Raw genomic sequence first — 12,438 nt, forward strand, 5'->3', positions numbered from 1 at the left:
TCTGTACAACTCCAGAGGGCTGCAGAGGATGCAGACAGGTGGTAATGCCAGAAGGAAGGAATTAGAAGTCAAAATAAATGCAATTTATGCAAAGGCTTCATGAAGAAATTCAGCCTGATGAGGGCATTGAGCAGCAAAACACCTTCTTAAGGAGAGACAGAGCATCACTGCTTTGCTCGTGTGACACGGGGAAGGATGCAGCTCTCTTCCCCAGGGGATGGGCTGGTGCATCTTTTCCATCTCTAATGTCTCTGCTTCCTCATATCTGATGTAAATAATTTATAAGGCTCGAAATGTGATCATGGGGCCGTCTGTGCAGGAGGAAGATTAAAGCCTGGGGCCAGCAGTGTGCGGGAGACCTGCTACCTAATGCAGTGCCTGTTCTCCGTGGGCAGTATGCCAGGTGAACAAGTGCTGGATTAGTGCCTGAACCATATCAGAGTCATCCCACCCAGTCCTTTTGTTCTTTCCACCCCTTTTTCCATGTCTCCTTCCCTCCCCACTGCCCTTATTTTCCTTTTTCTTGTCCTTTTTTTTCATTCCTCCTTCCTCTTTTTTCCTCTTCTGTTTTTTGCTGTTTTCCCCTATTCTATATATGAAAAATCAGCATCTCTTTTTTCTAGGTAGTAGTTTTTGGCTGTAATTGAGCTATGGGTATTCTGACCACATAAGAACTAAACAAAGGGGTTCTCACTTCTGTACTAGTCTGGCTTCAACCTGGGGATGAAAAATCACCTGTGGACAGAGAGTGGAAATCTGTAAAAAGCTGTGCTGGTAGTGGTCTGAGAGACAACTTGAAGCACCCCAGTTCAAGACCCTTGAATTCAGCCTAAGTAGCCAGTGAATGTCAGTCAAACCTGTAAGGCAGGCTCTGGTGTGAAGAACTGCAGAGCAACTGCAACACAGTGTCACTGGCAGGTCCCAGGACAGCTGCACAGGTGTTTTAAACTTTCTGGAAAGCAACACAATGTAGAGACAAATCTTGCTGGTTGTGTTGCTCCCTCACTTGGCTAACTTGCTCCTTGCCTAGAGCTCCAGAGACTGAAGACAAATCAAGAGTCCATCATTAGCCATTCTGAAGCAGCAGCCAGAGATGCTGATCAAATATATAAATAAATAGAGCCCAAACTCCAGAGAGGGTCTCACTTCCAGGAGAGCTGCTTTTATCTACTCTGATGTCTCGATGGAGCACCTCTCCTGTGAGGTAAAACAGAGACAGCTTGGGATGTTCAGCATGGAGAAGAGAAGGTTCTAGGAAGGTCTTAGAGCACCTTCCAGTACCTAAAGGGGGCTACCAGAAAGCTGGAAAGGGACTTTTTACAAGGGCATGGAGTGACAGGACAAGGAGGAATGGCTTCAGACTGAAAGATGGCAGGTTTAGGTTGGATATAAGGAATCAACTTTTTACTGTGAGGTGGTGGGGCACTGCCCAGAGAAGTTGTTGATGCCTCATGGCTGGAAGTGTTCACAGCCAGGCTGGATGGGGCTTTGAGCAACCTGGTCTAATGGAAGGTGTCCCTGCCCATGGCAGGGGGATTGGAACTAAATGAGGCTTTGCAGCTCCCTTCCTACCCAAAACACTTTGTGATTCTTGAAATCCTGCAAGTTGTCATCTCCTATTTCAGTTGATCCATTTGCATTAATTGAGAGGGAAGAAATATGACATTTTCAGTCCATTCAGCAGCAGAGACATGCTTGTGCCAAGACACTACTGGCAACCGCTGAGGTGGCAGTTTCAGTAGAAAGGTGGAGGAATGGCTGAGCCCAGAGCCTGAGTATAGCATTCCTTCACCTACACAGGTGAGCTGGACCAAAGCACCATAAAGTACTCTGTTCAAATGTTAGTGAACCTACAGAAATATTCTCAGAATATCACTTCTCTCTGATTGTCCAGGGAAGCAGGTCAGCCTACCAAATGCAACAGGAGTCAACAATGATTACATTTATAAGGGGTATTTGCTGACTTAATCTCTCCATGGCTTTGTCTTGGTATCTCTTGCTCTGTTTGTGGAGAGCTCATTTAAATGGGTAGTTGCTTGTCCCTCTGCCTGGGTGGCTGGTCTCGTCAGTCCTCCTCGTATCACTCATGGAAGTAAATTGTAAATATATGTATTTTTAAACTCAGGGCTTTCGTTACATCATATTCAGCTGCATGGTCTCCTTTTTGTACCATCTCAAATTTATCCTTCAAATAACACACATAATTTTTTAGCATCGTTTCAAAATGCTGCAATAATGTTATTGTAGACACAACTATTGTAGCTATTTATAAGAACAGGATGCTCTCAGTTTCCTGGGACTGTACACAGTATTTTCATTTTTTGGCTTCTCTTTGAGAATTGTGCAAACCACTCTTTATTTTCAGCAAAGCATCTGTTTTAGCTTCGCCATTACTTTGTCTTTCAGACTGAAAGGGGCCTCAGAGCGTTTTAACCTCCTGCTTCCCCTGCCTTGTAATCCCTCCAGGGCTTGCCAGGCTCCTTCCCAACATGAATGGGGGCCGGAGGGGGAGCAGGGGAAGGGGGATTCACTTCCGATGAAGTCAGCTGGGCTCCGTGGGCTCCGTGCTGGGGCAGAGCTGGGCAGGACCCCCCATCCCGGCTCGGCTCGGGCGCTGCCAACACTGGATCAGCCCCGAGCTCGGGAGCCAGGGGTGACTTCACTCCCCTGCCCCTGACCTCCTCGTGGGAAGCTTTTCCCAACAGGAAGATGCATGAGGTTGTTAAATACTTCCCAATGTCTGGCTGAAGTTTCCCCTTTCCTAATTTAATTTCATTTTGCTTAGTTTGATTTAGGTGATGATTTAAGAAAAGGAAAAAAATAACTTTTGGACAGTTTATATATTTTTTTCAGTTTGAAACATCTTGGTCTACTTTTAAGTAGATAAAAATCCTTTGGTCTCTCACAGCTGCAGTGGATATTGGCTTTAGAGAGCATCTCCACAAATTGCTTTATCCTGATGTAAAGGGATATTTTAGAAAAAATTAAGCCATAGGTTAGAAAAAAGAGTGCTTGAAAAAGAAGGATGCACCAGGCATGTCTGTTATTTTTTCCCCACAGTCATAATTTGGTGCTGCTTTCTTTTCATGTTTCCATTGGTGGTTTGTGGAGTTCCACCCCTGAGCACCCATCAGCAGCAGAGACCCTCAGTGCTGGGCAGTCCTTGTGTGTCTGCCCAGGTCCTGAGCTGCAGCAGGTCTGCAGATGAGTTCCTGTGGGGAGCAAAATGCAGAGGAGTGGGTCACCCCTCCTTCTTCTGTGGGGTTCTACGGAAGGTAAAACACCTCACCCAAATCCAAGAATGGTAGACCTGGAGCTACAAGCCCTGCTGGAGTTCCAGCACCTCAGCCTTGGGCTAGGTCTTCTCCCAGGGCTGTTAGTGCTCAGTGGGGAGCTCTGGCTGCATTGGGCCATGCTTGGCTCTTGAAGCATCTTTAGAGTTCTTGAGCTTCTTCTCTTGAGGGTGGTAAAGGAATTTATGTCCACTAGAAAACACAATGGATGGCAGAAGCCTTGAGAAATTTTGTATCACAAGAACAAGGAGGAAGGAGACTGCTCCTCCTTCCTGTGTCTCTTCCTTCCCCTCTCCATCTTTCCTCTTCCTGCTTGGCACTCTCCTCTGGGACTCAACCTCCACTTAAGGGGATGCCACCACCCCTCCTGGTCAGGAAGCCAGTTGTGCAGCTGAGAGATGCTGATTTTTGGAAGTGCTGTTAGATGTTTTTGTTTGCTCATCTTGGAGATTAAGTGTGGGAACAGTTGCAGCCTGAGCTGCCAGTAGTTTACAGTTGCATCTGACATATATTTCAATTTTTGTTATCTTCCTGCAGCTGTTTTCACAACACTCATATGAAAGGTCCCCTTATCTCACTCTTTCCATGGTAGAAAAGGCTTAAGAAAACATTGCTGGTTGTTTGTATTGAAACTGGTATGATTTGTGGCTTTTATGTTTTCTTGCAGGGCTTTTTGTTTTGTGGGGGTTTTTTTATCATCTTGAACTCCTGACCAGAAGGTAACAAAACACTCAAGGGCAGAGTCTTATCTCTTCTACATCAGTGCAAAGGTAGAACTGTCACTGACTGTGGGATTGCATTGTCTTGTTTCAGAGGCAAGCCCTCTGTTTTAAATAAATAGATTAATCCCTCTGCAAATGCACATTAATTTTCCATTCCCCTTTCTTACTCATTAAGGTATGTTGCATTATAGTTACTAGGAGTCACACAAGACCTCCTGTAACACACCAGTTGCATCACTATTCAAGACCTTTTGTTTTTATTCTTCATTGAGACAGCTGTATCAGAGGGATAGATTTGGAGGGGTTAATTTGACATCCTGGAGCAGTGCATTGATCCACTCAAACACAGCTTTGCATGTATGGACCAGGGGTTTCACACATCTCTCTGCCCTGCATGTAGCCAAGCACTGTGAAGTTTCAAAGAAAGCCTGGGAGCTGGGGAGATGGAGCTTGTGTGGTGCCTTGCAAACCTGGCCAGGTTTGGCATTGGAGCTCCTCTGGGACATGAGGAATTTGGGACTTGAGCTGAGGCTCCTCATGTCCTTTCCTTCTGATGGCTGGTGTGGTCTCCTGCTGTTCAGGAGATGTTCTCCAGCACAGCAGTGGTATTTGTCCAGCTTGGAAGGGTAGTCAGGGTCTTGTTTGCTTTTGTTATTAGATTGATTAAGAGGCTGCAGACTGGGGGAAGGAAAAGCTTGATTTCTCATGTGTGTGCTCTCAGGTGCTGGGCTGAGACTGAGCTTGTCTGGTGGGGAGGCAGGGGGGTTTATGGTGTCATTGCAAGTGTTTGTGCCTCTGGTCATTAGGAAGATGCAAATAATATGATTTTTTAATTGGCTAAAGTTGGCATGGAATAAATGAGTCAGACGCTTCCCCCTTTGCAATGGTTTTCCTGTCTGCAGATCGGTGGCGGGCACCGAGGGCTTCACTTGCTGCTCTGCTCCAGCAGCCCCAGGTCAACTGGAAACCGTTTCCAAAGGCTGCATTCCTTTGATCAGTGACTAGTGAACTCAGGTATTTAAGGTAAATGTTACAGCTTTCTGGGAACTGTCGCCTGAGTTGCCACATAAATGGCGTGAAATTATTGTCACAGAGCCAGTTTGGCTGACACAGGAATGTTTTCCACTTGTGTGGAAATACAAGAGAGGAGCTCTTGATGCTCCCGGATGCTGAGGAATTCAGCCTCTCAGCCTTTCTGAGAAGAGGTTTTCCTGCCTGCTTTGTAAACTGTGAAAACAAAACACACAGATGAAGAGAATTACCCAGGATCATGTAGGATGCTACTGCGCTCAAGATCAAAACCATCATCTTCCGTGTCCCAGTTTTCACTCCATCTATTAATACACCATGCTATTTTTAGCCCTCTAAGTAGCCACGTTGTTTGTAATTAGCTTCACTAATAACTGCTCTTCCATACGCTGCAGGACCCACCAGCGGAGCAGCATGGTTTTCCAAGCCAAGCTAAATACAAGGGCGGCTAATAAAAGGCATCCGCATTTCCAGTTGGTTGCTGCTGAGCAGACACGTGTCCTTGCAGCTCTTGTGATCAGTCAGCTGCCTAAATACAGCTCCTGTACTTGGGTTAAGGACGAGGTGTTGCTACTCAGGGTTTCCGGGGCGTTCCCCTGCTGACCTTTCAAGAAAGTGAAGCAGCACGGCCTCTCCCTCTCTCCGGCGTGTGCTGAGTCAAGGCTGCTGCTTTCGAAGAGAGGTACGCAGTACCTAGAGCAGGAAATTTAATTAATGGCTGCAGACATCTCAGGTGACAGCTATATTTACACCCCAAGAGAATTACTAGTTACTGTAGGGATTGGGAGGTGCACTTGGAGCAGCTGCATGGAGTGGCCAAACCAGATGCAAATCCAGCAGATGACTGCAGAGGAGATGATGCTGAGCTGCAGTTCTCTTGAATTCCACCAGTGACTGCAATTTTGCTCCATTAAAAACACAACTGCTTCACCAGTACCAGCACAAAGCTACCTAAGCAAACAGGCACACTAGTGGTTAGGAGGAACAGACTGTTTTCACACATTTGCTTTTAAGAATCCCATCTCCAAAATTTCAAGCCCAAAATAAGGAATCCAAAAATGTTTTCCAGCGTGCAGAAGATGAGGAGCTGAATGACTGCAGTGCTGCATCACCTCACCACGTGCTTGCTATGTGACTTTTGCACCAGCTTTGTGTACAGCAGCAGTTGTAGGGGCAGCCAAATGAGGTCCCCTTTCAGAAAACCCACGTCAGAGGGTTATTAACTCGAGAGCTGTGACCTCTTGTGAGAGCACGGCTCACTTGCCTCCAGATCTGCAAGATCTGTGAGAACGTCACTATGTTTTGCATGTGAGGTTTTTTTTGCTCTCCCTCTTTGATATAAATATATTGAGATGGTTATCTTTAACTGTGCACACACACATGCAGGCCAGGCTGGTTCACTGAACACTGGCACAAGCCTTGTGTGCTTAAATGAGCGGTCTTTATTCAGGCAAAGCCCCTGTTGATTTTTCCTTGCTTCTGTAAATTCCAGAGCCTTGGTCCAAAGCCGGCAGTGCACATTTGTTTGCCTTTGTATCGTAATACAGATGGGCAATCCTTGTAATACAGCTAAATTTATTTACTGATAGAAATGTGCAGAACTGTGATAGGTTGCTACATAGGTTATTATTGATTTTGTTCTTTTTATTCCTGCAAAACTGGCAAGGCTAAATGCTATATTAGACCAAATAGACCTCTCTTTTTATCTTATTTTTCTTCGCTGAAAATTGAGCTGGCAAAGTGGTCTTTTCATTTGAAAGAATCTCCTAATTTGGGCCTAATATTGTATCACATGTGCTCCTAAGCACCGACAGGGCTAGATTACATCTGTGGCCAGTTCAGTTCCTACTCAGCACTTTATTTGCATCTTGGCAAGAAGATATGACAGTTCTCCCCCCTGCTTCCCTGCATGCTAATTTCATATGTAATGCATGTTTAGCCATTTTAAAGGCAACTTTGATCATACAGCATAACTGAAACAAAAAACACCAAATCAAGCCCCAAACTCAAAATTAAAAAATGCTAATAGGAGGGTCTCAGAGGAGAACCTAGAAAAACAGGAGGTTTCTCAGAGGCAAGGGGTCTTCCCAAGAGTGCTTACTGGGTCCAGTTCTCATGTTCTTCAGGTGAATTCACATGGGAGGAGGTGGACAGGAAGACCTGGGATGGGAAAGCCTGGAGCAGCAGGTTGCTTGTTCAGCCCAATACAGGTGTATCAGGCAGGAGATGGATGACCTGCTGAGGCAGAAGGATGCTGATGCTTCAGGAGCAAATGGGTCTCACCTGTTATGGTGGTAATTAGGCTGAGCATAAAAAGAAAGTTTCTAATTTTTGGGGAAGCTTTTTAATAAAAGTGTTGGGATTAAGGTGTTTGGTGTGTTTCTGGGCAGGATTATGTATGTATTTGCCTGAGGTGGATGCTTATGGAATTCATGCTCCAGTGATGCCTTTCTCAATCCTATTAAAAAAAAAAAGGAAGAAAATTATGTATATGAAAGTAAGTCTGAGGTTTCAGGAGAGACTAAATTGGCCTGGTTTTATTTCTAAAGGGCTGTCCCTGTACAGAACTTGTGCTCCAGTGAAGGAATCAGTTTTATTCCGAGGCTGATAAAATTAAGTGCTGAGAATGACTGTGTGAGGGTGGGGTTATGTGGCCCTTCTCACCTGCTGTGAGTGTGCCCATGCCACAGGGGTTGGTCCCACTGTCTTTACTCTTTCGGACTGATCCCATCCCTGCTGTTGGTGCCTGGGTGCACATGATTTTGCAGCACTGCAACACTGACTTGAACAAAATCTGACCCAGAGAAAAATCACAGTCTAGCTGGTTCTTGATTGTGTCAGTTCCTGCACTTGTCTGACAAGAGCCTTTGTCCCCAGGGCAGGGAGGGAAAGCAGAGATCACTCTGAGCAGTGCTGGGGCTGCAGTGTGAAATGCCCAGCAGTGGGTCCCCAGTCTGAGAGGAACATGGGCCTGTTTTAGCAGGTCCAAGGAGGCCATGGAGATGATCAGAGGGCTGGAGCATCTCACCTGTGAGGAAAGGCCGAGAGAGCTGGGGTTGTTCAGCCTGGAGAAGAGAAGGCTCTGGGGAGACCTTAGAACACTTGAAGGGGCTACAAGAGGTCTGAAGAGGGACTTTTGACAAGGACATGGAGTGATAGGACAACGAGGGGTGGCTTCATACTGAAAGAGGCTAGGTTTGGTTTGGACCTGAGGAAGAAATTTTTTTATGATGCGGGTGGTGAGATGCTATAACAGTTTGCCCACAGAAGTTGTAGATGCCCATGCCTTGAAGTGTTCAAGACCAGGTTGAATGAGGCTTTAAGCAACCTGGCCTACTGTGCCTGGAAACTGTCCCTACCCGTGGCAATTGATTTGGACAAGATGATCTTTAAGGTCAACTTCCAACCCAAACCATTCTGTGATTCTATGAAATGCTAGCCATGACAACAGCTCTTATTTTCCAGTCCCTTCCAGTTAGGAGGAGATTAAGGTGGCCATCTCAGGCTTCAGTATTGGGTGTGGAGGTCTTGAGGTTTGGTGGATCTGTGCTGGTTCCCACAGCCATGCCCTTGTGCCTCTTCCCACTTGCAGGCAAGCTGACAGAAGCATTGTGCCCACCCTGGGCTCCCCTTGCCCACAAAGCCTCACAGCTGGGCTGCAAGAACAGCAAATGGGCTCCTCTGTTCTGGCAGGAGGCTGCATGGCAGCCTGTGTGAAACACTTTAGTTAGTGGCTCTGCGATATCAGCAGAGGGTGATTCATGCATGGGGTTTTCTCTCACTTTCTGGCACGTGAAGTTGGGGAGGTGTTTGGAATTTTCTCCCCTCACAGCCCCTGCTCCCCAGCTTCCCTCTGAAATTTCTGTGAGGCACCCGTACCCCCTTGGGAGACCCTTGGGGTATTTCCTCCACCTCCCCAGCAGCAATTTCTTTGTGAGAAAGTTTTCTGAGGCTTGGCCTCACCTCCTGTGGCTCACCAGAGTCTACAAGGCGCAGGCAGGCAGCAAACAAAAAAAAAGGTCGCATATGGCTGGGTGCAAATGAGCCTGTGTGTTCATTCAGAGATGCTTTCCTCAAACAGACTTGAAAGAAGGTGTCTTTATCTTTTCCTGTCATTATTTTCACCACTAAATTATTTGCAATTTAGTTGTTGTCCTTTAGTCAAAACAGGGGGACGTGGGGAAGCATCCCCTGTGTTTAGGATTTTTTTGCACCTAAGTGTGTGGTTGGGTTGAGGTTTCCCTGCTGTTGGGGATGTTAAAGACCCTGACCATAAGCAGCTCTTCCTGAGCACTGTGTCCTCACTTGGACAATCACTCCCTGCCAAGCAGGGAAGTGATGAGCACAAACCCCCAGGCTGACGCATCTGTACATTGGAGTCCCAGTCCCAAAAGCTGTGTCATGCACAGCCCCTGCCATGGGTGCTGGCTGAAGCATCCACCAGCAGGAAGGGGGTCACATTGTGGTTGATTTAGTGGTTCTTCGCTCATATGGACCCTAATGTTTGTCTTGGAGCTCCTGGTGTGCATGTTTCATCCAATGACCCCCAAACCACCTTTTCCTCTGCCAGTTTGTGTGCTGTCTTGCTGGCCAGATACCATGCCCTACATTTTATTTCTCTGATAACATGTTCTGATAGGTTTTTTTCTTCCTTCTTGTTTTCTTCACAGATTTATCTGGAAAGTATGACTGACAGGAGCAGCTTACTCACCATTAGATAAGTATTGCAGATGACTCATGCTGGAGTATTGATAGCTGCTGCTAAGATGGATATCCTGTTTTATAACAGCTGTAGTGTGATGCCAAGAGCCAGAAACCTTAATTTCACTGTCCATGCTTTTCCCTGAATGTGCTTTGGGTCTCTGGCACCTTTTCTCCTGTGTTTGTCCATCTAAAGGGTTCACAGGGAGGGGAGGTTTTGCTTCCCTCAGTGGGGTACAGGATATGGGACAGCTCATGTCACCTTGAAATGAAAACTAGTGTTGAAATGCTGCAGCTTTTATAGGTGTTCTCCAGGACATGCAATATTTGTCTTTTTAATAGATACCATTAGTGACTTTCCTCGATTCTTTGGGTTTTTTTGTTTTGTTTGTGTTTTTTCAGAGCCATTATACCCCTTCTTCAGCAGAACAAACCAGAAGGTGTAGAAACAGGTAAGGCAGCTGCTGTTGCAGCATGTTACTTTTGAATCATTAAGGGAAAAATACTGGCTGCAGTAGAGTGCAAAAAAAACCCCGTTGACTCAATGGCAAGTGAGAGTTGTACCCAATGAACTCAGCTCCATGAGAGGCCCTGGAATTGCTACATCCAGGGACAAACTTGCAGGCTACCTGAGAGCACCTGTCTGAACCTCCCTCTGCCTCCAAAACCACTGGCCTCAAGGCTGCGTGAGCAATAGGCGATGAGATTTAAGAAGTGATGAGCAATAGAAAGGAGCCTGCCCTTGGGGCAGATGCAAAAGGAGCTGAGCTGTGAAGGTGGGGGATATGTCCTGGATGGCAGGAGCTGCTGGGGAGGTGTTAACCCACATGGGATGGCAGGGGACTGAGATGGCTTTAGCTTGGATGGGTGCAAAGGGCCATGCAGCAATGAGAGAAATTTGGAGTTAAAAGGAGAAATTTTTCAAGGCAGCACTGTAGCGAAGGCCATGCTGCTAGTGATGGCAGCACATGTGGCTCTGCCCCATGTGCCTACCTGTGTGTGGGTGGTGTCACTGGGGATGGCTGGGACCCCACCTGTACCACACTCTTGGGCATCACCTGTGGTTCATACCATCTTTACACTGCCGAGAATGTTTGGTTTCCACGGTGCTGGGCCATGACTGAGAAGCTGTGGCTTGAGCAGTGTGTCCCTTTCACCAGCAGGAGCCTGGAGCAGGACCTTCCAGTGGGGCAGTGGAGGTGTGTCAGGTGCTGCACCTGATTTCTCAGCAAAATGAACCAGAGCCTGGAAGAAGAATCTGGCTTGAGGATCTGTGCTGTGTCCCAGCAGCATGATTTGGGTCTCAGCATTTACTGTGAGGGTGGTGAGACACTAGAGCAGGTTACCCAGAGAACTCTGGATGTTTCCTGTGGAACACTTCAATCCCTGGAAGTGTTCAAGGCTGGGCTGGACAGAGCTCTAAGCAACCTGATCTAGTGAGAGATGTCCCTGCCCATAGCAGGGGGGTTGGATTAGATCATCCTTGAAGGTCCCTTACAACCCAACACATTCTATGGTTCTGGTTTTTTGATACTTTGCTACATTCATTGGAGCTTGTGTTCTTCAGGCTGTAACAGCCCTTTGGAGTAAAGAGCTGGATCCTGATCATGTGTAAAATAAAACAAACTTATTGCATCTGGCTCCAGCAGAAACCCCTGCATGATGGCTTGTAACATAGTCTCAGTTAGGTCCTTGCCTCATAGAGTAGAAAAAGCCTTTAAGGCCTCCTCTGTTTAGGCTCTGCATCAGAGATATTCACATGCTATGAAACTACCTCAGGACTAATTTACCTCAGGACTAATTTTTTTTTGAGTGATAATCTGCTGTTGCTCTTGGTAGAAAGGATGGGAGTTTGGCATTTGGGGATCATGTAGCATCAGTCAGTGAATGCAAGGGCCAGGGCATCAGGAATTTTACCAGCAGGTTCTTCCACTTTGGCCATATCCTCCCTCACTGGCATGTCTAAAAAAACCCCAACATTCTGATGAATGCTCTTAACCATCACTTGGTGGAAATATTTTTGGGGTAGAGAAATGAGAGCACTTGTGCCTGCCCCATTCACCTTGCATCACTGGGGTCAGGATGGCAGCTCAGAGGCAGGATCTGTGCTTCCCCCGTGGGTGGTCTCAGCTCTACATATTCAAATCGAGCACCCAGGCATGTCACCTCAGTACAGCATGCACTGAGAGAGGCACAGGGGCTTTCCAGCCCTGCAGGCCATTATTAGTAAGAGGGATTGTGTGTGGTGTGTCTTTTGGTTCAAGCAGCGAACTGCCACTGGGCTCTAAATACTGCTGGTGAGCCTTGGTAATAGCATTGCAAAAAGTTTCCGAGAAGCATAATAACTTCCCTAAATCTATATATTTTTTTATGTCTAAAGATGTTTGGGCATTTGTTTGTGCTGAAAGTTTGCTGACCCCAGTAGAGGGGCTTTGTGCTCTTGCCATCATTTGGGAAGCTCAGGCAGGTAGTGGATAAGGATAAGGAGGTGGTTGTTGGGGTTTTGCTTCTCTCTCTGTCAGTTTGGGATGGTGGATCTGGGGGCACGTTTGAAGGTTTGGTGAGTAGGTATAACAATTTATAGCAACGTGAATGGCCTGTATGGTAACTTCAGGATTGTGCCAGCTAAGCAACTAGATCAGGGATTACAGATCCCAGGGCACCTGAAGTCCAAATAGGTTTTTAAATCACGC

The 12,438-nt window shown here is 46.6% G+C and overlaps 1 long non-coding RNA gene across 1 annotated transcript in view; it reads left to right on the plus strand.

Annotated features, from left to right (window-relative positions):
* LOC115915096 overlaps window positions 1-11,430 on the plus strand; it is a 72,791-nt gene extending 61,361 nt beyond the window's left edge. The window contains exon 4 of the long non-coding RNA XR_004061479.1: window positions 9,715-11,430. This is a non-coding gene — a long non-coding RNA (uncharacterized LOC115915096). The remainder of the gene's footprint in view (window positions 1-9,714) is intronic.
* Window positions 11,431-12,438: the final 1,008 nt, after the last annotated feature.

The sequence above is a fragment of the Camarhynchus parvulus genome, chromosome 2 (genome assembly GCF_901933205.1).
Source record: "Camarhynchus parvulus chromosome 2, STF_HiC, whole genome shotgun sequence".
Classification (NCBI taxonomy): domain Eukaryota; kingdom Metazoa; phylum Chordata; class Aves; order Passeriformes; family Thraupidae; genus Camarhynchus; species Camarhynchus parvulus.